We start from the raw sequence: 21,578 nt of genomic DNA, 5'->3' as shown, positions 1-21,578 counted from the left end.
CAGCAATTGTGACTAATAAATAAACTAAGTCACAATTTGTTGGTAGAGCATTTATGGCCAAAAAAAGAAGACAGAGATTTGCCAAAACTATTATTCTCATAGTTTAAATCCATGGATAGTTTAGTTGCTATTTCCTAGTGTTTCTATGATGCTTTAGGCCAGAAATGCCCAAACTGTGGTTTATGGACCAGTGGTGGTCCATAAAACAATGATAAATGAGTCTGTAGCTGGTTTCTCTAACTACATCACCTTTGTTGTCTTTCCAGTGGAAACTTGGATGAGAAGGGTGGGGCAGAGAGAAATTCTGAGAGTTGACAGAGACAAAAATTTTGGAGTCCACCATATTGAAATATATAATGCAACATTGTGATATATTTATTTCAAAGGTTACATTTGCCGCAGACAGCATTCACGATTCAAGTGTGCTCCGAGCTGGGCCATTTCCACAGGCCCAGACAGGGCATTGTCTTAGTGTCACAGTGGAACATCTCCACTGCAGAAACCACACATTCTGGAGAAATCAGGTCCAGTGTCTCTGGCACTGACTAGTGCCCACCACTGGAGAAAAAAAATGATTGACAACTAATGTAGAAGGCAAATTGTTCAGAACTTTATGAGGTAGGAGAGAGGGAAAGAGAAAGAATCCTATTTTGGCAAGTAATCTGTAGCAGGAACAGCCCACAGACAGTTTATGCCCTGAAGCTTGGTCTGAGTAGTGCGATCATTATCTCTGCCTAACATGGCTGAAGATGTGAATGGTCATAAAATCACTCAAGCCTTTCATTAGTTCCCAACACTAGTTATTCACTTTGAGACCTTCTGGGGTGGTAAGGCTTAACGGGTCAGTTTAATGCTGTTCAGAAATCTTTCTATCTCTTGCTTTTAAAATTTTCTGCCTTGTAGTGCCAACAACTTTCATCATGTCTGGTATTAAAAGGGAGGATCTGGAAAGCTTGTTTTCAAAAGATGAACCACTAATATTTATAGGAGTGCAACTGATGATTCTCAGTGTTGCTGAAGATACAGAACATTTACCTTGCATTGTTTGATAACAAAGCAGTACTTGATAGTAAAGCAAGATGCCCCTTGGCTCTAACAAATCTTTATCCATTAGGCTGTGGAACTCTTTTGCTACTTTTTTTTCTGGGTACTACACATTTCAGTTTATAAGACTTACACTTTGTTCATAGAGTAAACCCAGTGTATGCTTCAAAGGTGACATACTGTCTTTAACTTAGAGACTGTAGTTTTACTTACTGTTTCTGTGAATCTAAAAGGAAAAAACAAGTAGCATGAAAATGACTATTCACTGTATTGTGTCTCTTTGTTCATCATAGACCAGGATGTCCTTATGTCAAGGGCAGTAAAACCACAAAAAAGGATAGTGTAATTTTCTTAAAATATATTGTTTAGAATTTTAAATAATGATGAACAAAACATGAAATAATTTCTGAATAAGATGTAAATTTAAAATTCAGTTGATATGTCAGAAAAAATTCCATGTGGAATTCCTTTTTATGAGTACAGATAAATAATTCATATAAATTTGATTCTTATTGTGTTATCTGATGGTCAGGAAAAGGTCCCAGCTATTTTCCTTTTCTCTATCTTGCTGCTCACATTATTAAATCACAAATAGATCATGAAAGATTTCTCTTTTTCCACTTGTTTAATGGAATAATTCTTCTAGTCATCTCATTTTACGTATTTTTTTTCAGTTGCCTAATGGCATGTCAGCTGTTGCAAATGCTCTGGCTTCGCTTACAAAAAGTCCTAGATATTTCCATTTTCTTTGTAGAATAACTTCATAAATAAAAGCTTGCTGAACTCTGGTTGATCTAAGAATTTGATTTAAATTCATTCCATTTAATCCCTGGTACTTTCCTACGGCATTTATTTTCAAAGGCATTTAGACATCTGCTGGTACTTTTGGTAGTTTCCAGCTGTTAGGTCCATATAAGAAGGTAGAAATTACATTGTTTTGCAATTGGATTATAGATTTGGGATAACCAATTTTTGCTTAATTTATGGATGAAGTTTCTGCCTTGTCAGATTTGACTTTAATCTTTTAGATCTTCATAGCCGGTGCTTTTAAACCACCTCTCTTCTTGTTTTCTCTCTCTGCTTCATTCCCTCTTCCCCGTACTAAAGAACCCAGGAAGACTTTGACCCCAACAATCATTTGAAGTGGCTTTGGCTAGAAAAAGCTCAATATATTTTCAAAGTAGTATTTGTCAAATATTTCTAAAAGATCCCTGATTTTCTACACAGTCACAAGAATTAGTATGTATTCCTCACATTATTTTCTTTAAGGAAAGAAGAAGAAAAGAATGTGAAGGCAATAACCAAAAATTACGAGGGCTTGCTGCATTGTACAGAGATGTAGGGAACCACGGGGAATGAATGAGAGGATATTGTTCAGTAACTAAGACTCTGGTCTTGGTATAGGAACAGACTGAAGCTTTTGAAGAGATCCCTGAAAGCATCCTCAGATGATCCAACTGCAGACTGTTATCTAGTGATTCAGGCTAATGGTTCAAAGAAACAGTGCCCTCAGATACATTGTTTCTTTATGCACCATTGGATATGGAAACTTTAATCCTGTTATCTGATTAAATTGTCTCAGCTTCGAAAAAAGTTACATGGTTCTGATCAAATCACATATGTGAAAATGTTTGAAAATTTGATTGAATATTTTATTAGTAAATTGTCTCTTGTGTAAAAGTGTAACTTTTGGCAACAGTTTAAAATTTCCCCGGTTGTATGATGTCTTTAGAACTAAAGGTACCACTGTGTAGAATTAGAGATGAAAGGTCTTGGTTTAAATCCCAAGAGCACTTCGAGTTTTCCTTTTCAACTGTAAAGCAATTCAATCCCATTTAACTTCTGAAATAAGGTTTCATTTTCAATGTAGGCTTGGAATGATGAGACTTTGACAACATTGCATGTCCCAACACAGGGTCAGCACACCAATACCTTTTCACTGGTACAGTCTTTTGCAAGCCTTTTTCAAGGTTTGAACCTTCCATTTAATATGATGGCAGCAGTTATGACTTGTCTAGGTTTGTTATTATCTTTGAACTTTAGAGAAAATATTACCAGGATCCTAGGCATACATCTTTAAAGAGGATGCTGTGAACACATCTCAGCAGACTACAAGACAGGTCAGCTACCATTGGTGTGTCTCAAAGTTCTAAGCCTAGATCCTAAAATCCTCAAAAAAAGCCTAGGAAGTGTAATGAAAGATTTAACAACATTTTTTTAACTTAGTTTCAGAGATCCAGATCCCCAGTAGTATTAAAATGGGCACTTTTATTAAAAGATATTATCATGACCTTTGTGGGACTGTAGCATGACTCTCTTGGGGGAATCTGGGTTTCTGCACTAAAAAAGACTCCACAGCTATTATTGTGTCAAGTTTTAGAGGTGTAGCATAGAAAATTAATTTTACTATGTGCATATTTGCTGAAATTTTTGTGTTGCTAGCCACTTACTTCTGCTTCATACTCATGGATTTTCCTTCTTATCCTAAAAAAAAAAAGAACCCCTTTCTTGTTTAAAAACATATGTTGTTTCAAATATATTGAACTGCCTGGCTTTCAGCACCTTCAGAAGATATTATTTTCCTCCTTCTCTTTTATTGCTTGAATTCAGTCCTTGTTAATATTAAAACAAATCTCTTGGCACCAAATGCAGTCTCCCTGATCCCTGTTTTTTGTTAGCCACTGTTTGAAAAACTGCTAGCTTAGTGTCAGGCACTCATTAAACTTTCAACTTACACAAGCTGCCTCCCAGCTCTGACAGATTGTCAGTGCTGCAGTGTGTGCATGCGTGAGCATGTTTGTGTGTGTGTGTCTGAGTGTGTGACTTACTGACCAGTGTGCAAGGCCAATAAAACCATAAAAGAAATGCATACCCCCCCGTTCACAGCCCAAATCCAGGGTGTAATTTCTCCCTTCCATCTGTGGTGTACAGAATCCAGCAGTGATCCCATACAGGGCTCCATTCTGCTCTCAAACAATGGGCTGCTGTTCAGTCCATATTATCATGTATTACCTTAGCTGTGGAAATTTCTCATTACTAAGTTAATAAAATATTATTCTTCCTTACCCCAAAATTTTGCACAACGTGCATCACAAAACGATGCATGTCTCTGAATTCAGAATGATCAATATCTCTGCTAATGTATGCAGGTAGTCACATGTTCTTTATTTCTTGTTGTGATTTTGTTTGTTTGGTTGGTTGTTTTTTTGTTTTTTTTTTTTAAGGAGGGCTACAGGAAGCACTGAAGGCGAGGGGGATTCTGTTTTTCCAAAGGTCAGGCTTGAATATGCCAATGGTTTTCTGGCTTGCATAAGTGGAAAACCAGCACAGCAGGTCTTTATTTTTTAATCTTTGTGTGACATTTTAATGTTTTACTTTAATTACATATCCCTTCTCCTAACACTTGTGTGCTGTGCTGGAAAAAATAAAAAAGAAGAAGAAAAAAGAGAACTCCTCCGAGAGGAATAAAAGAAGTAGAGACACTTCTGTACAATGCATCAGAGCAAAAGGGAGAGCTTAAAATGCTTGCTTATATCTCAGTCCTTCATGGCCCAGCAACCAAACAGATTGCATTTTAGCAAAATAAAGCATCAGGAGCTTGAAATACGTACATACAGGTCCTCCATTTCAGAGTAAATCAGCAGTGATTGCCACCAGCAAGGACTATTGGTTGGTGAGGCTGTACTGGTGTACACCTGCAGAGAAGACAAGCTGAGAACATCTAGAGCATTAGTTCAGGCTTAGAGCACTGTTCTGATATATCTATTCAGAATGAATCTCATGAAATTAAGGTAGCTTGTAACAGTAAGAGAGAGCTCTACAATGTCTACTAACTTGCTTGTTTTCTGAATTTGTTCCCCTGGCTATTCATCTCTCAATAGCTACTTGTACTGAAAAATATCAATATTTACATTGGGATATGTTGTCCAATGGTTGATTATTTTTTGTGGTTTGTGCTTGAGCTGAGGTTCAAGGTAACGAGGGCTTTTCCCTCCCTCTTACTTACTCACGTCCTACTCATGATGAGGAGGCTTAGGTGGTTTCAGCTAAAAAAAAAACCCAAACAAAATCAAAACCCTAACCAGCTTTTGATGAATAAGTTTTAGAAGATTTTGGCAATAGCTTATGAAATGCACAGTACTTGGCCTGTTCTTTCCAGAGTAACTCTGTCTCCAAAATAATCCTAGTTCCGACCTTCCAGAGAACATTCCACACCAGTGGCAGGAAGGTGTCAGATCAACAATCTCTGCCCATCCTGGCTAGCCAGGCTGTGGGGCCTGAGCATCAGCAGGGATGTCCTTTGACTGAGAACCACCTCAATACTGGCAGGGTGGGCACAGATCCACAGTGGGAAGTGGAGGTCTCTGGACTGTAGACCCTAAATGACAATCCTTGACCACTGTAAAGGCTGGCTCAGGGCAGGGAGCTGAACAGAACTGCCATCCTGCTGCTTCAAGTCAGGGAATGCTTTGATCCCTGGCATTCCATCATCCTTTTCTTTCAGGCTGCTTATTTTTGTGCATCGCCTTCTTTTTTCCCTCTGTGTGCATCTCTTATTTGGAGATGGGAATTTCAGAAGAGCTCCTGCTCTGTTGTGGTCTGTATGTGCAGAGCACAGCACAGCAGAGCCCAAGCCTACTGAGGAGTTCCAAGTAGCAGTTTTATATTTCTGAGCAGTTCCAGGCAGCTGCTTTTCCCTGTCTCTGTGGGCATACCACCGAGATGTGGCCCTTCCTGACCCCTATGAGGTGTGGGAATCTCTTGGTTCAGAATGACTTAACTTCTTTACATGGTGGACATGGTCCCCATGCCCATGCATCAATATCTTTTTAAACTAGCCTTGTATTTGCCAGAATTAATCTACATGTATGCTGTCTTATCTGCTTGTTGAAATTGTGTACTTAAATTCTTTGGTCACCTAAACTAATCTTTGTATCAAAGGATGACAGATCAATAACAAGACCATATTTCAATGCTATTTCATTTTCTTGACTAAGCAGTCATTCCAGAGAAGCATTAATTATTTCAAATGAGGCCAGATGTTACATGAATGAAATTCTCTTTCCATTTGCTGTCTCAGCTGCATGTTTAGCTATCACAGTCTCTAAGCGACGGGCATACAAATAGGTCAAATCTTCTTAAATCCCCTAGTAAAAAGAGTGGATGTGCACCCTATTTAAAGTAAAGAATGCCACACTGTTTTCCTGAGTCATTTAGAGCGTTTTTGTTTAACTAATATAAAACAAAAATAATACAGGCTGATCTTACACAGCTCACTGCTGGATGCATCTTATTTTTATGGAATTGAATAGCTTCATTTTTTTTTTCATGTTTGTCAAGGTGTCTTTCTTTAACTCCCACAGTCATATGAAATTTCATCTCTAGTTATTTTAAAAAACATCCTGCTTTTCTGGGTGTAAAAACCCCTTGAACTCTGATGGCTCAAAGCTCAAAACCAAATTAATTAAAACTTATTTTTGCACTTAATCTCAGTTTTTAAGACTCACATAATACAGTTTTAGGCCTATAAATTCTTGACTCATGATTTTAGCATGTTTGATTTGCCAGCAATAAGGTTGGCTCTGAAAATTAATTTTAGTTCTGGGAAATAATTTTGAGTCCTCAGAATCTATTGTCCCAAAATAACAGAAAACTTTCAGAGATTGGAAATAAAGCTTTTTATAAAAAATATTTTGACTAAATCAGCAAGTTCTGAGAAAAAAAATATTCATTGAGGTACTTCCGGTTGGTTTTACTTTGCAGTACTACTCTTGACTTGAAATTCATAATTTTCTTTCTGGAACATTAGTCACTTTTAGAAATACCTCTTGTGTCTTCTTCATTGATCTTCCCACTTTTGCAAGATATTGTTTCCCCTTTCTGCCGAGCTTACTGTGTGTGGAGTAAAGAGGGTGTTGCCTCAGCACTGGTATCCACACTGCTGCCACAGAAAGTCAAGGAGAGCATTGCTACTGGTACCGATGATACCTGATTGTAAATGAGCACATTTGTTGTCCTCACTATCTGCTTGCTTCATTTGTTTTGCTAGCAGAAATTATTCCATTGCTTGTTACCAGCAGGAAGGAATTAGTTTTTATAGATCTTTTCAAGCTAGAGTATTTTCCAAACAGGGTAGAGAAAGGAAAATGAGGTAAGAGGGAAAAATTTGGGTTGGGCAGGGATTTCCTCTTTCCTGTTTTAGCTGTGATATAGAACAAAACAGAATCCCTCATCAGTGCATCTCAGGTGCAAATACTTGTTTTATGGGAGAGCAGTGAGTGAAGGGGGTGGCACCTGTGATTCGACCTGACCCGACCTAATGGTAGCACACTGAGTCATGGGAATGAGACACATATATTGAATGTGCCAGTACAGCTGGAAGTTTGTTAAAAAAAGAAACAGCCCACAGGTTGCTTCATAGAAATTAAGATGGAGACTTTAGGAAGGTGTCTTTGAGGTGATGGTTTGTATCTGTGTTGAGGAGATTGCAAATTCTTTGTAACCCAAATGGAAAATGTTCTTGGTACTCTCAGCATGGGTTTTATTTCCTTTTGTCCACATTGTGGCAAATTATTGCATGGTAATAAACAAGCATGGAAAAATACCACAGACATCCCAGTCAAGGAATTTCACAACTTGGAGACTGTATCAGAGGGGTTTTTGTAGTTCTATATTAGTATGTAGGCAAGGTGGAAAACTCAGTAAGGTTTCTTATCTCCAATTTCGATTTTTTGTTCCCAGAAATCCTGTAACAGTGCTGGAGGGTTTACCTCTTTCAGACCTGGCAGAATTCTGTGTTGTATCTCTGTGTTTCAGAAAGCAACCTTAAGAAGGAGAAACTATCCTTATGTGTCTCTGGTTTTTGTGTGACCTAAGATTAATTTAAGATGGTAAATTGATGTCAGTGCAAAAGTTGCAACATCAGTTTACAAAAAAGGTCAAATTTTCTCTACATGTTTCTCTTTAATGTCTCCCAACACTGGTTTACCATCCTATGTCTTTCCTCTTGGAAACTGAAGAGGTAAAAGCTAACTCGGTGTTGACTCTTCTCTGATTGCAGCAATTCTGTGGGTTTGTCTCATGGGATTTAGCTTGAAGTTCTTGGTTGCATCTCTTTTCCGCATTCATGCTGGTTCAATATCCTGTCCACTTAAAAATAAATAAATAAATAAGAAAAAACCCTAAGTTTCTTCTTGTAGCATGCAAGCCAGATGTTTTTGAGATTGAGGAGGGGATTTTTAGTGGCATTTTTGTGGAGCAGGTTCTGTCATCCCTCACAGTACTTAGTAAGGACAAAAACATAACCAGAACATTACAGTGTAGGACCAGGCATTTTTAGTCTTGTAACTTCCAGCATCAAACCCCCAAACACTTCCTTAGCTTGTTTCTTTTCTTCATATGCTGTTGTTTTAGCTGATCTGGCAGAGCCACCTTCTGCAAGAGAACACACTGTTGGTTGTGACAAAAGGAGAATGTAAGATATTGCTCCCTTGAATAACAAAACTAGTTCCCCTCTTGTAGCCAGAAAGCAAGGATAGAGGGTCTAATCTCTTTTCTTTTGAAAGATAAGAATCTCCAGATGTGCACAGGAAAAATTGCCACTGAGCTCTGTCAGTTCAGAGACTGTGCCCTTAAGAAGGAGATACAGTAATAGGATATATCCCCTTGCCTCTCCTACTTACCTCTTACTCTTGCCTTCTTCATCTTTCAAGCCTTTCTCATGTATTTTACAGTGTGCCTGCAGTGTTAAGCCTTTACCTTCCAAGATATGTATCAATTGTAACTTCTGTTACTAGCAGTCGTCTGAAAAAGGCAAATTTATTTTATGTGAGAACCTGAAGGTGAGAAAAATGCTTCTATTTAACTTTCAAACAGCTGATATTTGTATTCTTAAAAAAACCTAAACTAAGTAAAAATATGTTAGAGTGAAATTATTCCTCTGTTTCCTCTCCTTCAAACAGAGAAGTGCAAGTGAGAAAATCAGAAAATATTGAATAAAGAGTCATGACTACAGCTTATGTTCCATGGAAGAAATACACATTCAATTGATGTAATGTTCCATCGAAGAAACGTTGAAGCCAAATGTGTCAACAGGTCTTTACAGCACGTTCCCCTTTCCTACAGTCATTGAACTGAGGGCAGTCATGATTGCAGGCTGTGGGGAGAGTGGGCAGCAGCCATCTGCCTCAAGCTGCAAAAGCAGTTTTTGAGCAATATTTAATTATTAGAAGTGGTTCTTCTGAGATCACTTGAGGAAACCTGATGTCCTGTCTGACCTTCTCAGAGCATATCACTTCAGTAGCTGTACTACTGGTTTGTTTTATTAAGGAAATTGTTATTTTTGGTTCACAAATATGTTACCATATTGACCTTTCCATCTGCCACTCATATGATCCCTCCAGTGGTCTACATTATGCATTGCATTCATTCACTTGGCTTGTCTGAATATAATCTAGCTGGTATTTTGAAGCACCTTGATGCAAGTTAAACCTTTACTTTGAAAGGTTTTACTTTGAAATACTGAATGTTGAAGTTGTCTTTAGCTGAAAACCTGCTGGATAGAAACAGCAGGAATGAAGAGGGATGTCATCTTGCTTTGCTGTTGAATTGCTGTCTTGGTTACATTTCACTTTTGGATTGGGTTACGTAACACCTCCTAACTACCACTACACAACAAAGTGAAACAATTGTCATAATGGAGGTAAAACATTAAATTATAAGAGATTAGTGCCAAATCCATTTAGATTCTGAATTTTTATACTTATAATCATATGCTAATTACAAAATTATCAGCATGACAACTGTGAGGATATGCTCTCATCTCCTTTAAATCTGCAGTGGCAGGTAAGTCAAGAAGGTTTGGAAATGCTCTTGGCTGGCTTTCCTGCAGGGGAAGATACAGAGCAACCTTCTGGCTTTTATTGCTTTTTTTTTTTTTTTCTCCTTTTCAAAGCACAAAAACTACTAAATCTTCATGGAGTGCTGTTCACTGATGGAAATGTCATAAGTATGGTGTTCTGGACATCTCTGATGTATCTCAGAAGTATCACATTTTGTCTCACTTTTTCATGCTCTTTTGAATGTCATTTTAAGGGTCCAGTATGGGGAGAACCTCCTCCTCTCCCAAATATTCATGCCATTGCTGAATAATGTATGTAGTGATTTTTGTGGGTAAGTTCCTGTATTCTTCTGAATCAACTGGACTACTGATTTTTGATTTTCCAGCTTTCACCAAGCTGTTCAGTTGTAGGAGGAATTCTGAAAGTGTCATTGTCTGAATCTGACCGTACATCATGTTACACTACAGGTGTCTCGACGAGGGGCACTGGCTGCTTGGTTTTCTCTAAATAACTGCAGACAGATGACCACTGTTATCATTTGTACAGTAGTAGCATTCAGAGTGATTCATCATGAACCACTGTGCAGTGCTCTACAGAACAAAAAGCTCTTGGATCTTAACTCCAACAACTTTAAACCTTGTTTATCTGTAGCGAAGGCTGTGACTGCAACGTGTGTGTACACAGATAAATTAGCTTTCAGCTAGATAGTTTATTACCTGGGTAGCTCTTAATACAGTAGCTGAAACATAGGGACAGGAAGTGACATCTCCAAGATTATTTAAAGTCTGAAAGCATGGGAAAAGCCCCAAAACTTCAGAGTTCATCTGTAATTCTCCACCTACCACACTGCACACATACTGTTTGTTAATTCTGCTAGGGTCCAGATGGTTCAGTGATAAATCTATAAGCCCAACTGCATCTGAATTATTATGCAGCTTTTGAGAGAGGGATTTCTCCTATATGCTATCCCATGGGCAGAAAATCCTACTAGGTGCCCACAATTAGCACCGGGGTACTTGTTGATCTGCAGCAGCAGGCTTCTGGCATAATAATTTCCTGATAATTTGCCCATGTCTGAAAATGGCAAGATAATCTAACATTCACCAGAGCCAAAGGGAATGATGTATATTGTGGATGTTCTATTAGTCAATAATATCCTCACTGCTTGATGTGTCAAAAGAAGACAAAGGCTTGGCTTTTCCTGGGATTTCTCATGTAGCAGAGGGAAATGCCTGGCAGTTTTACATGGACTTAGTTATTCAGCAGTGGAAGCTGTGATCATGAGCTGGCTTCATCTGGTTTCAATCACACACTTCTCTCTCTCTCTCTGCTGAATGTTCCTATGTTCATGGAATATTTTTCCAACTGTGTTCCTTTGGCATTACCTTTCCAGCCCGCAGCAGCAGGATTGCAGAAATAAAAGAAGTGCCTTCATCAAAGTAGCTGTTGGATTCAATAAGTTGTTATCAACATTATAGTAGCTTTTTTGGCTATCCTGGCAGCAAAGTTTTTCTTCTTTTCTTGCAAGGAAGTGCATCTCAACCTTTCCCAGCTCTAGCCTCAGTGAAATTTAAAACTATCTGATCAGTATCTTTAGATTCTTTAGCTAGCTAATGTGATTCTGTCTTGCTGATGTGAAGTTAAAGGGTGTTTGAACAAAGAATGGAGTAGCCTTCTTTCAAGATATCACATTATAACATTCCTCTGGGGAAGACTTTTTAAAGCAAATAACAGTTACATTGGAAAATAACTGCTTTATCCCTCTTCTAATTGTGTCACCAAGAATTTAAGCAAATCTGGTCCTCATCCCATCCAGATAAAGTCACAAGCAGATTTCGGAATCACAGCATGTGTCAGTAATCAAACAATATAGAGACCAGGGGGCTGGTTTAACTTTAGCAGTTTTGAGCTGGGATTATTAAGATGCCTGGTGATGTGTTTCATGAATGAGAATATCAAAGCTCCTTGTTTTATGTGAAGGAAGCAATGGCACATGTGAGAACACTCTAACCAAAAACTGCATTTTAAATAGAAAAATTTCCAATATAAAGGCAGTTTAATCTGTATGCGTCTGCTGTGCGGTCCTTTCCTGACTCCAGAAAATAAATATTCTGAGTCCATCGTTTTTGACTTAGAAGCAGAAGAGGAAGATGATGTTGATGTCTTCTGGGAGATCCAAAATGAAACTCATGCTTATTTCAAGGAAATTAAATAAGAACTTGAGTATGCAAGTATGTGTACATCTGTCCCATTAGGTGAGGGTAGCTTCTAGTCCTTGAAGAAATGACATTCAAGAGCTGTTGCATGTGGACTGATCAGTGGAGAGAGCCAAGGATTTCCATCATGTTAATGAGGTTCCACCAACAAGATGCAAGGGACTTTTATTTGAATTGGATAATTTTCCAGGATGGGCCATTTTATTGAGGAGGCTAAGAGCCTGAGGGAACAATAGCAAAATAATTCCAGTGCCTATCTCAGTGGTTTTAACAAAAAGCTTTCTTGCTCTGGTTGGATGGTATAGAGCAGCTTTACAAGTATCTTTCATTACTTACACCAGCCATGATGCAGAATATTGTATCTTTAAGGTGTAAGCACCTCAGACTACCTGCTATTTTTCTGGGATACTTGGTGAAAGGGACACATACAACTGAACAAAATTCTAGCAAATTTGAATATTGCAAGATAGCTCAACAAAGACACTAATCTTCAAGGAAACTGCACACTGTAAAACTAAGAATCCCCAGATAAGAATGCCCTCATGGGTATCTACCTGTTCAGGTCTCATCATCAGTATTGCAAAGGATATAGCTAGAGTGATTTTCTGTTGAGAGGCCAAATCATAGCTTTTGTTCCAGGCCCTTAAATAGAACATCCCCTAATGCTGAGTTAGAACAAAACAAAACAAAATAAAACAATACAGAAGAAGATAGTGGGAATAAAATGAATTGGAAACTATGATGGGAGTCAGCTACAAGTGCATCCAAATAACATCCAATGAAGGTATCTTCCTCACATCAAATAACTGCTCTTTCTCACAGAGGGCACGTGGAGATCAGTGTCAAGTGGAAAAAAAACAGAATACCTTTTTATCCTTAAAACAGAGGTGGCAAAAGCATCATGCAGAAATTTCTGAGCACAGGCCAAAAGGTGACATTTTTCTATGGAACAAGATGTCTTCCTATGACAAGATATGTCACTTTACTGAGGTTTTGTTGAAAAGACGTGTACAAGCACTTGCCCCAGCTGGAGTGTGTTATTGCTAGGGAGTTAGTTTGGATGTTAGCCTCCCTTTGCATCTCTAGCTGTGAGCAACAGCTATTTTGCAAAGCTGCACCCACAAAATTGTTTCCTCTTTTGGTCCTTGCTGTCTCACTTCCACCTGTTGTGCTAGCAAATATTTGGGAATTTCTCACAGTTCTTGTGTGTGAGTCAGCTGAACGTGTGCATGAATCTTTCTGCTTGAGGCAGTCAGTTTTATGTGAGCGGGCTATAATTTACATTAAACATGCTCTTTGGTCCCTAGCCTATAACCTGGGGGTGCCAGCTATTCTTCACGTTTCCTATAATTAGGAAATGTGATCAATGTAAAAGAGAAGGTTTTGGAATGGTTTATAGTTAAGATTTAAGAATCATGGATCACATTAAAGAGAAGAAATGAGGCACACTGTGGATTTATACAAGATACAAGATGCACAGGAGTGAAGTTATGTTTGCAGTGCATGGCAGTCAGCTGGACTATGATGCAGGTCAGAGCTCAGCAGCCTCACCTGTCCACAGCACTTTGATGTGGAGTGCCTATAGCTCTGTGGGCTTACCAGTGTCCCCATGGGAGCCCAGACTGTGTGCAAATACTGAGCTTTGTGAAACAGTCTTAAGAGCCCCTTAGGAAGAATACTGAGACATTGTCTGCTCTCACTGTCTGAACAATAAAAACAGTAAGAACAGGTCTAGAATAGGCTTACCATATCCACTCCCCACTGTGGAGTAATTCCCATGTGGAATTTGCAGTGAGGCAGTGTAAACCCAAATTCTCTCTGAAGGGTCCTCTTTAAGTCAGAAAGAATAGTGTGTCTTTATGATCCTTTCTTCCTTTTCTGTCTAGAAACATTTCATGCAGAATGTTCCTTATGTGATGTGAGCAAAGCTGAACTTGAGGAGAAGTAAGGTGCTTCCTGCTCCAAATACCCTGCCAGTCTGATCTCTAGGCTACTTGGGCCAATAAAGTCAGCCACTTTGATCCTGTAGATGGGCAGGTTTCTCCACACGTTTTAAAGCTGTCTATAATTCCTGTGTCTAAACCAAAAAAGCTTTCATTTTGGTGGGAGTTTATCTCACATACTGCTCATTAACCAGCTATAAGAGCTTGTTTGGTCACTTGTATATCTTTGATAGCAGCTAAGTGTCAGCAGTAATCTGTTACCTTTAAAAGGTATCATTCCTCCTTTTTACTTGAGTTCATGAATATCAGCTTGATATCATATTCACTAGGGGCTTTTTAGGCAATAAGTGAATAGAAACCTTGTAAAATGCATCTAAGATTGCAGGGTTAATTTTTAACCTGCTGTAGAGTAAAGCTGTATAAAATCAATTTGGCCCAAACCTGCTTAAGTGGATAATTAAGGTCACAATTAACCAAAATGGTTTCTGAAACCATTGCAGCTATAGATCATTACACTTCTCTTCAAGCACAATGCAAGAAGACAGGCCCCAGCTAAAACTTTCATCTGGCTATCAATCATCATTACACTGTAAACTGCCAGGGTGAGAGAGGGCAAAGCTTTGAATTCAGAGCTGATGGAAGTTCTATGACCTGGGGGCTTACTTAAGTTAAAGGCTAATTAACCATAAAAGAGTCAAAGGTCTGCAAGTCTAACACATGAAACGATGTGCCTGCCTCCTTAGGTTCTATTGTATCAGCAACTGTTAATTCCACGAAGTGTGAACACATCGAAGGCAATCATTGCCTTCTCCCACTCCTCCTTCTGCCTCCTTAATTTTATATCTTGGGATTTTCGCCTTCTATGGGAAGTTAGGTGGAGCTAGGGAAATGTGCTTCTGCTGGAGAAAAGTTCTGAGCAATGCAGGCTACATCTGGAAGAGGAATTCCTGACATTCTTCTTTACAAACCAGCTTGGCCAAGTTAATCACATTAGCTTCGGAGAGTATATTTAGTTATCGTAGTCCAGAATAAACAAGCTCATAGTCTAAACAAGTAGACTGTGTGAAGCAGCTGCAAAACCACATGAATCTATATAATAGATCTATGGATAGAAGTGTAAAATGAAAACAGAGAAATACAGATAAAACCTGAAATTTAAAGGTAGCAATAGAATTATATGGAACAATGAAAATAATAGTGGTTAGACAGATCTACTTTTTGGAGAATTTGAATGTTTTCTAAATTTTGGGGTTTTTTCTTTAACTAAATCTTTTAGCCAGAGAGGGATAAAATGGTTCTCACACAATACCTGCTTTTGGGCCTCATTCAAATTGAACTCAGAATTATCCATGAATGCTCAGGAAATGTTTAATCAGATGAAATATGGTATCAAGCAAGATATTAAAACTCAGAAGATGTGTATTTGCCATTGTTATAATTATGTTGCCCAAGTACCCACATGCTTCCGCCCCTTCATTCTAGTGCTTCACTTACACTGCAACAGTTCATGGAGCCACTCTGCAGACCAGAACTGAAATAGGGTTAAAGTTTTCAATTTCATCCAACACATTTCTGTGATGGAATGGGTAATACTTCAGGGAAAGAAAAAGAGCAGGTGCAGGGGAGGGCAGGAACTTCTTAGGTCAGCTTTGGCACCAGAGAAAGCATTTATCTGAGAATATCCTGAGTCTCTCATTGATTTGCCATTAGCATTTAGCAAGTTCAAGTTCCTGAGATTGCAGTTCCATTTTACAAATCCTTTCACAGCTGAGTGTAAGGGGTTCCTGTTCCTGTCCCTGCCAAACCTGCCTACATCCGTCAGCTGTTTATTCTTGCCACCTGCTAGACACCACAGCCCTGTGGTCATATCGGTGAAATTGTCTGTGTAAATGTGATCTAAAGCTATATAAGAAATGATCAGTTTAAAAGAGCACAAAATGGAAAATCTACAATCTTTCCCCAAAAAATGGGATGAAACAACCTCATATCACTCCAGGTGTATTTGCTTTGCTAGATTTTTCTCTTGTGAGAGTGAGAGGGGAAAATATTTCATGAATGTTACATAACACAGCATCTTCACAATACACAAGTACAAGGTCCATCACTGTCTTCTGCTTTGATCACTTTAGGATATTTCAGCCTGTACAACCAGTTTTGTGATTTATGCAGTGAATTTAAGAGTATTCTAAACAGGTGGCTTTAGATGAGGGTGAGTGTATTATAGGTGAAGTACATAATTTAAATTGCAGATTATAGTGAGTACATGCATTATCATAAATTTCAGCAGTATGCAATCTGACTATAGAGCAGAATTCAAACTACACAACTAATGAGGCAGTAGTGATGAAGATGTAATGATACAACAGACATAGTTTTCAGGGAGAAATAGTATCTTTAATTAGGCTCAGAGAGTTAAGAAAATGGACAAGTTCAGAATTTAATTTTCTTTATCAAACCTGTATATCAGCCATCAGTCATTGTTATGACACAACAATCTCACAAAGTAAGTGTAAAGGGTGTTAGCACATGGTTTGAGGTTTTGTTAGAAAGATCCTTCTTGTGCTAGGAAAAAATGTTGATGCATTAGAGGCCAGAGTTTTATGGGCTTTGGTCTTCTACAGGTAATGTTTCTGGAGGAGACCTAAAACTATGTCGTGATTTAGTGTCAATTAAAGATGCCTAATGCCATTTTCAGGAATGTTAGTGGTTGGATTTTGCTTTAGTTCCACAGTGGCTTACCACACTGTAGCTTTGGTCAAAAGAATGACTCCTTATTTTCTATCTCCCCAAGTGAATGTATTATCCACCTCTTTATAAGGGGATTGTTGATCTATTTGGTATGAAGAATGTTCTCATAGAGCGTGCTTGACTTTCTCCAAAGCTTTTGACTTAGTAATGATAGAATTTGGATGCATTTCAGGGCAGGCATTTTTGTGATGTCCATCACCTGGTCAAGTCCAGTCCTAACTTACGATGATCAAAAGAGAACACCCAGTAGAGTGCTTGGAAGGTCCCTTCCCAGTCATTTATCTTCCTTTCCACAAGACACAGAAGAACATAGGTCTGAAGGGACCAGTCAGTATTGTTTGAATTAAAAGGCTGTATTAGAAGCTGTATCACCAATAAATCTCATTTCTTTGTTAAGTCATGCTGGGAAGGATCTCCAGAGACTCCTTTTTTCTCCAATATAAGTTCGTATTTTCTTCAGCAAACAAAATAATAAAATAGAGTTTTGAATAATAGTTTTGTAATAAAGATTAATGAAATAGTAAATAATGAAGAAATCAAGATTCTATTGTGAAGTGACTGTAATCATCTGAGCATGCTGTCTTCCAGCAAACAGGGTTTAAAGACTGCTGACTAAGAAGGTGAGGTATTCCCACATGCTGTGAGGCTGTGTCTTGGAAATTCAGAGGAGTGAGATGTTGTTGTAAATAACCATCCCAGCAAGAGCTCTTAGTGCCCCCATTTCAAGAAGAATATGTAAGAAAGGCATTATTGAGAGACAAGCTTAGGTGTGAGGTTTGAGAGTTGCAATGCTCAGACATGTAAGGAAAAATGCCATTTCCTCTGCCTGTTTGTTTTTAGACACCCTAAGTAATATGAAGTATTAGATTGGACGATCTAATAGGTTCTTAGGAGCTCACGTCCTGTGAAACAGCTGCTGCTTCCCCTTCACCATTTATAAATGCAGGATTGGATAGCTGCATTCTAACTCCAGTATGATGGCACTGTGACCCAACAGGCTTCAGAATAGCCACACTGGTGTCAGCCTGAAGTAATGCAGTTGTAATTGCAGTTTGTACAGAATTTTTGGAATACCTCAGGATAAAAGGCGCTATACAAATGTAGGTCACTTTTATTAAATGCCTTGCAAATGGTTTATAATGCCTTTAAGTATCAGAACAGCCATACCACATCAATAATCCCTGCACATGTGTTTACTTTATTTTAGAGTTTGCCACAGTTCACTATAAATGGCTTAGATATATTCAGTAATTCAGTTATAATGAAATGTGCAAGCCTTCAATAAATGCATGTGTTACAACTGGCCTCTGATGTAAATGCTTTGCCAATTATATGTACATTAGTGATGACTGTAGCAGGCTTGTAAATACTCTTTGTAATTCTTTGGCCTCTATTCTCCCATCCCTTACATAAGCTTTATAGTGTTGTGTAATTCTAGATTCGCGGATTTAAGGCCAGGAGGGACCATTAGGTCACCTGGCCTTTTGGAGTACTCGGCCAGAGAACCTCATCTGATTGCTTGAGCAATGAGTGCAAGAATGTTTTTGTTTGACTAAAGCATATCTTCCACTCTGCATGTCTGCATGAAGACCTTCAGACATTAAAATTTAATTAGTGGCCTCAGAACTTTACTCCAGCTGTTAGCCATCCTCACAGTGTGTATTGGCTTCTTCCCTTACTGTATCTTACATTACATTTTTGAACACAGCTGAAGATCCAGTGAGGAGAACATCACCTTACTTTTGAGCCTCAGCTGAGATTGTTTCAGACACTAACCTACATGAAATTTTGGGGGAAAAATAAGCTTGAATTAATTCTTGCTAACCCTTTTTTTCAACAGACCACCAGATGTTCTTTCCATTTTCTTTCCCATAATGGATGAATTATTTTCAGAGAAGCCATATGCCGTTTAAAATGCAAGGCAGCCGGGCCCGGTTCGGGAGAGCCCCCAGGGCTTTGTGTGCTGGGCAGGGCAGAGGGAGAACCCCCGGGCTGCGGCTGGAGCTGGGGGCGGGCAGCGCCGGGGGAAAGCCATGGACACACGGCCTTGGCACCCATTTCTCCTCTGGATGGACTCTGCGGATTCCATTCAGCCCCCCAGCACAGCCAGGGCACCCTGAGATCCTGACACAGCTCCGGCATGGCCGGGCACAGCCCCTGCAACTTCTGGGGGAGATTTTAACTTTTTTACCAATGCTCAGATAAGACTTACAGACTTTCATCTTTCCTTGGGTGAGAGGAAGAACAGAAAGGATTCACCTAAACCAAAAAAAAAAAAAAAAAAAAAAAAAAAAAAGAGAGAGACATGATGGGGTGGAGCAAGTGTAAAGTGTTTGAAGAATCCTTTGCCCCGAAGAACAAAAGGGGGATCTCTGTTCATCTGGAATGACCTATGAACAGAAAGAGAAGTGAGCTAAAGAGAACTTTTGCCTTTGAGTAGTTCATCCTTAAAAGTAATACCCCATGACTTTTTAACATGGCCCGCAACTCAGTTCTGGGAAGACTGTGAAGTGGGAGGAAATTCATGATAGCAGACCCCGGGCGGCTGTTGATCATGAAGAAGTGGAGTCAGGAGAGAACTGGTGATTTCCTCTCTTGGTAAAAGATCCTTATAGCTAAACAAGAAGAAATTCCTCTCCCTAAAGTGAACTGAAAAAGATTATTTAAGTAAGGAATTGACTGAAGTGTCCCTGTAACAAAGGGGGAAAGAAGGACTGGTCTGAAAATCTATTCTGAATTTGTTGTTGCTATTATTATTATTATTATTATTATTATTATTAGTAGTAGTAGTAGTAGTAGTAGTAGTAGTAGTAGTGTTGTTAATATAGTTTTTTCTTATTCCCTTTTAAGTTTTAGGCCTGCTTTACTTCTACTCCTAATTCTATTTCACAACAAAAGGTAAATATATTACAATTGGCAAACCCAAACTATTACACTACTAGACTCACTAGAAAGTTGTAAATGTCCCCCTTTCCACCTACCACCATACAGGTTTCTAACAACCATTATGTTTGTATCTTTGGACACATCACCTGACAGCTGGTACAAGTCTTCTTACTCTTCTCTGGTCTTTTCACCACTGTCAGAAAGCCTGGAGTTTTCCACTAGTATGGTTTTATCATCTGCCAAATTCACAGATGCTCTCATTATATGGGATGGAGAAGGAAGAAGGTGGGGAGTCTGGATCAAAATGTGTTTTCGTGTTTTACGAAATCTTATTTTACTCAGATTGATTTGGCGGTGTAAGGAAAATTAAAAGTACAACCTATATGTGAGAGGCAGGCAGAGGAACAAGTGACTGGTAGAAGGCATTCAGCTGGTAGATGGTTCCTTGGAGTTTTGTGCCAGAGCAAGGCACAGTAATGGGGAATTGCAATCTGATAATTTAAGCAGAAACTGGTCAGACTGAGAACCCATAATAATTATTTTGTTAATAAAAGCAAAAAGGCAGGAGAGGTCTCTGTTCTCTTGATAAATAGGGATATGCTGATCAGACCTATAACTACAGGAAAACATTGCAATCGCTTTAGAATAAAAATGAAAAATTGAGACAAAGTGAGTTTTTGATTGCTCTATTAGCACAAAATTAAAATGCACCTAAACTTTAGTGTTTTTATTATTACACTTAGGAATGTTTACTCACTGAAGGTAAAGTGCTTTGAGAAGGAAAACATACTTCCTCACAGGGGTTGCTTCCCATATTTGGAGTATGACTGTTTAAATTGTAGCTCAGCAGAAATATTTTGATTCTGTGGGGCACCAGCAGCTAAGCAACAGTGCTGCCTTTCACATCCAGTTCTTAAGTGTAACAGATCATTTAGACCCTGGGTTGGCTAGGCTCACATAAACTAGGTTTACAAAGAGTTATAAAAGCTTGGCTTTCCTCCTTCCTTCTCCCCCACATTCCAGTTTTTCCCCTTATAATTTTACCACAAGGCAATGCAGTCAAGCTTTCCTTGGATCATATGAATGTACATCAATAAATACCAGTTGCAGAATGGGAATCTACGCACAGGCATGTGCTAGAAGGATGAAATAGTTATGTTAGTTTAAAGGCACTCCAAAGTTTGTTTTGTTTTATATTTTCAGGGCACAATGCTTATGTTACATACGTACCAAGCTGAAGCTGGAGAGGAAGAGGAAAGTTCTTTCTGAAAAAGTATCAATGCTGGAATGTGCTGTGGAGACTCAGATTGTTTTTCAGCTCTAGAGGCATGTATGGTAAGCAAAATGATGTTCTTTCTGTCTGGATAAGGGTACTACGCATTATGGAATAACCTGCATTTCAGCTGTTATCACATAGTTATTGTCTATGGATAGATGCAAACCATCTTATGGGAGTAAGATGTTTAGTTCTACAACAGAATGTCAAAATCATTATGGCAATTTCTTTTCTGCCAGTGCTCAGACAATGAGTCAGCCTCCACCAAAGACCTTGTTCCCTCCTCAGCTCATATCCCTCTTGCAAAAGATAAATGACTCTGTTAGCTCTGAAGTGAGAATCAGTGATATTCAACTATTTGCAGAACAATACTAGAAGATTAAGCATTACTTAGCAGAAGTTGTATGGGACCAAAAGGTATCAGCATTTATGCCAGCTCTGAGTAATTTTCATCTTCCTATGTTATCTCAAACACAGGAACTAGATCAACAAGTTTAAGATCAAGACTGTGCTCCATGTAGTGTATGGAGCAACTCAGCTAAAGGCATGATTCTGTCACTTAACTGACCATCACTGTATTCCAGGTTAGAATTTCTAAAGAGTTACACTTGCTCAACAATGGATT

This window comes from Cinclus cinclus, chromosome 7 (genome assembly GCF_963662255.1).
Source record: "Cinclus cinclus chromosome 7, bCinCin1.1, whole genome shotgun sequence".
NCBI classification, from domain to species: Eukaryota; Metazoa; Chordata; class Aves; order Passeriformes; family Cinclidae; genus Cinclus; species Cinclus cinclus.
The sequence above is the reverse complement of the archived record's forward strand: the minus strand, read 5'-3'. Positions refer to the sequence as shown.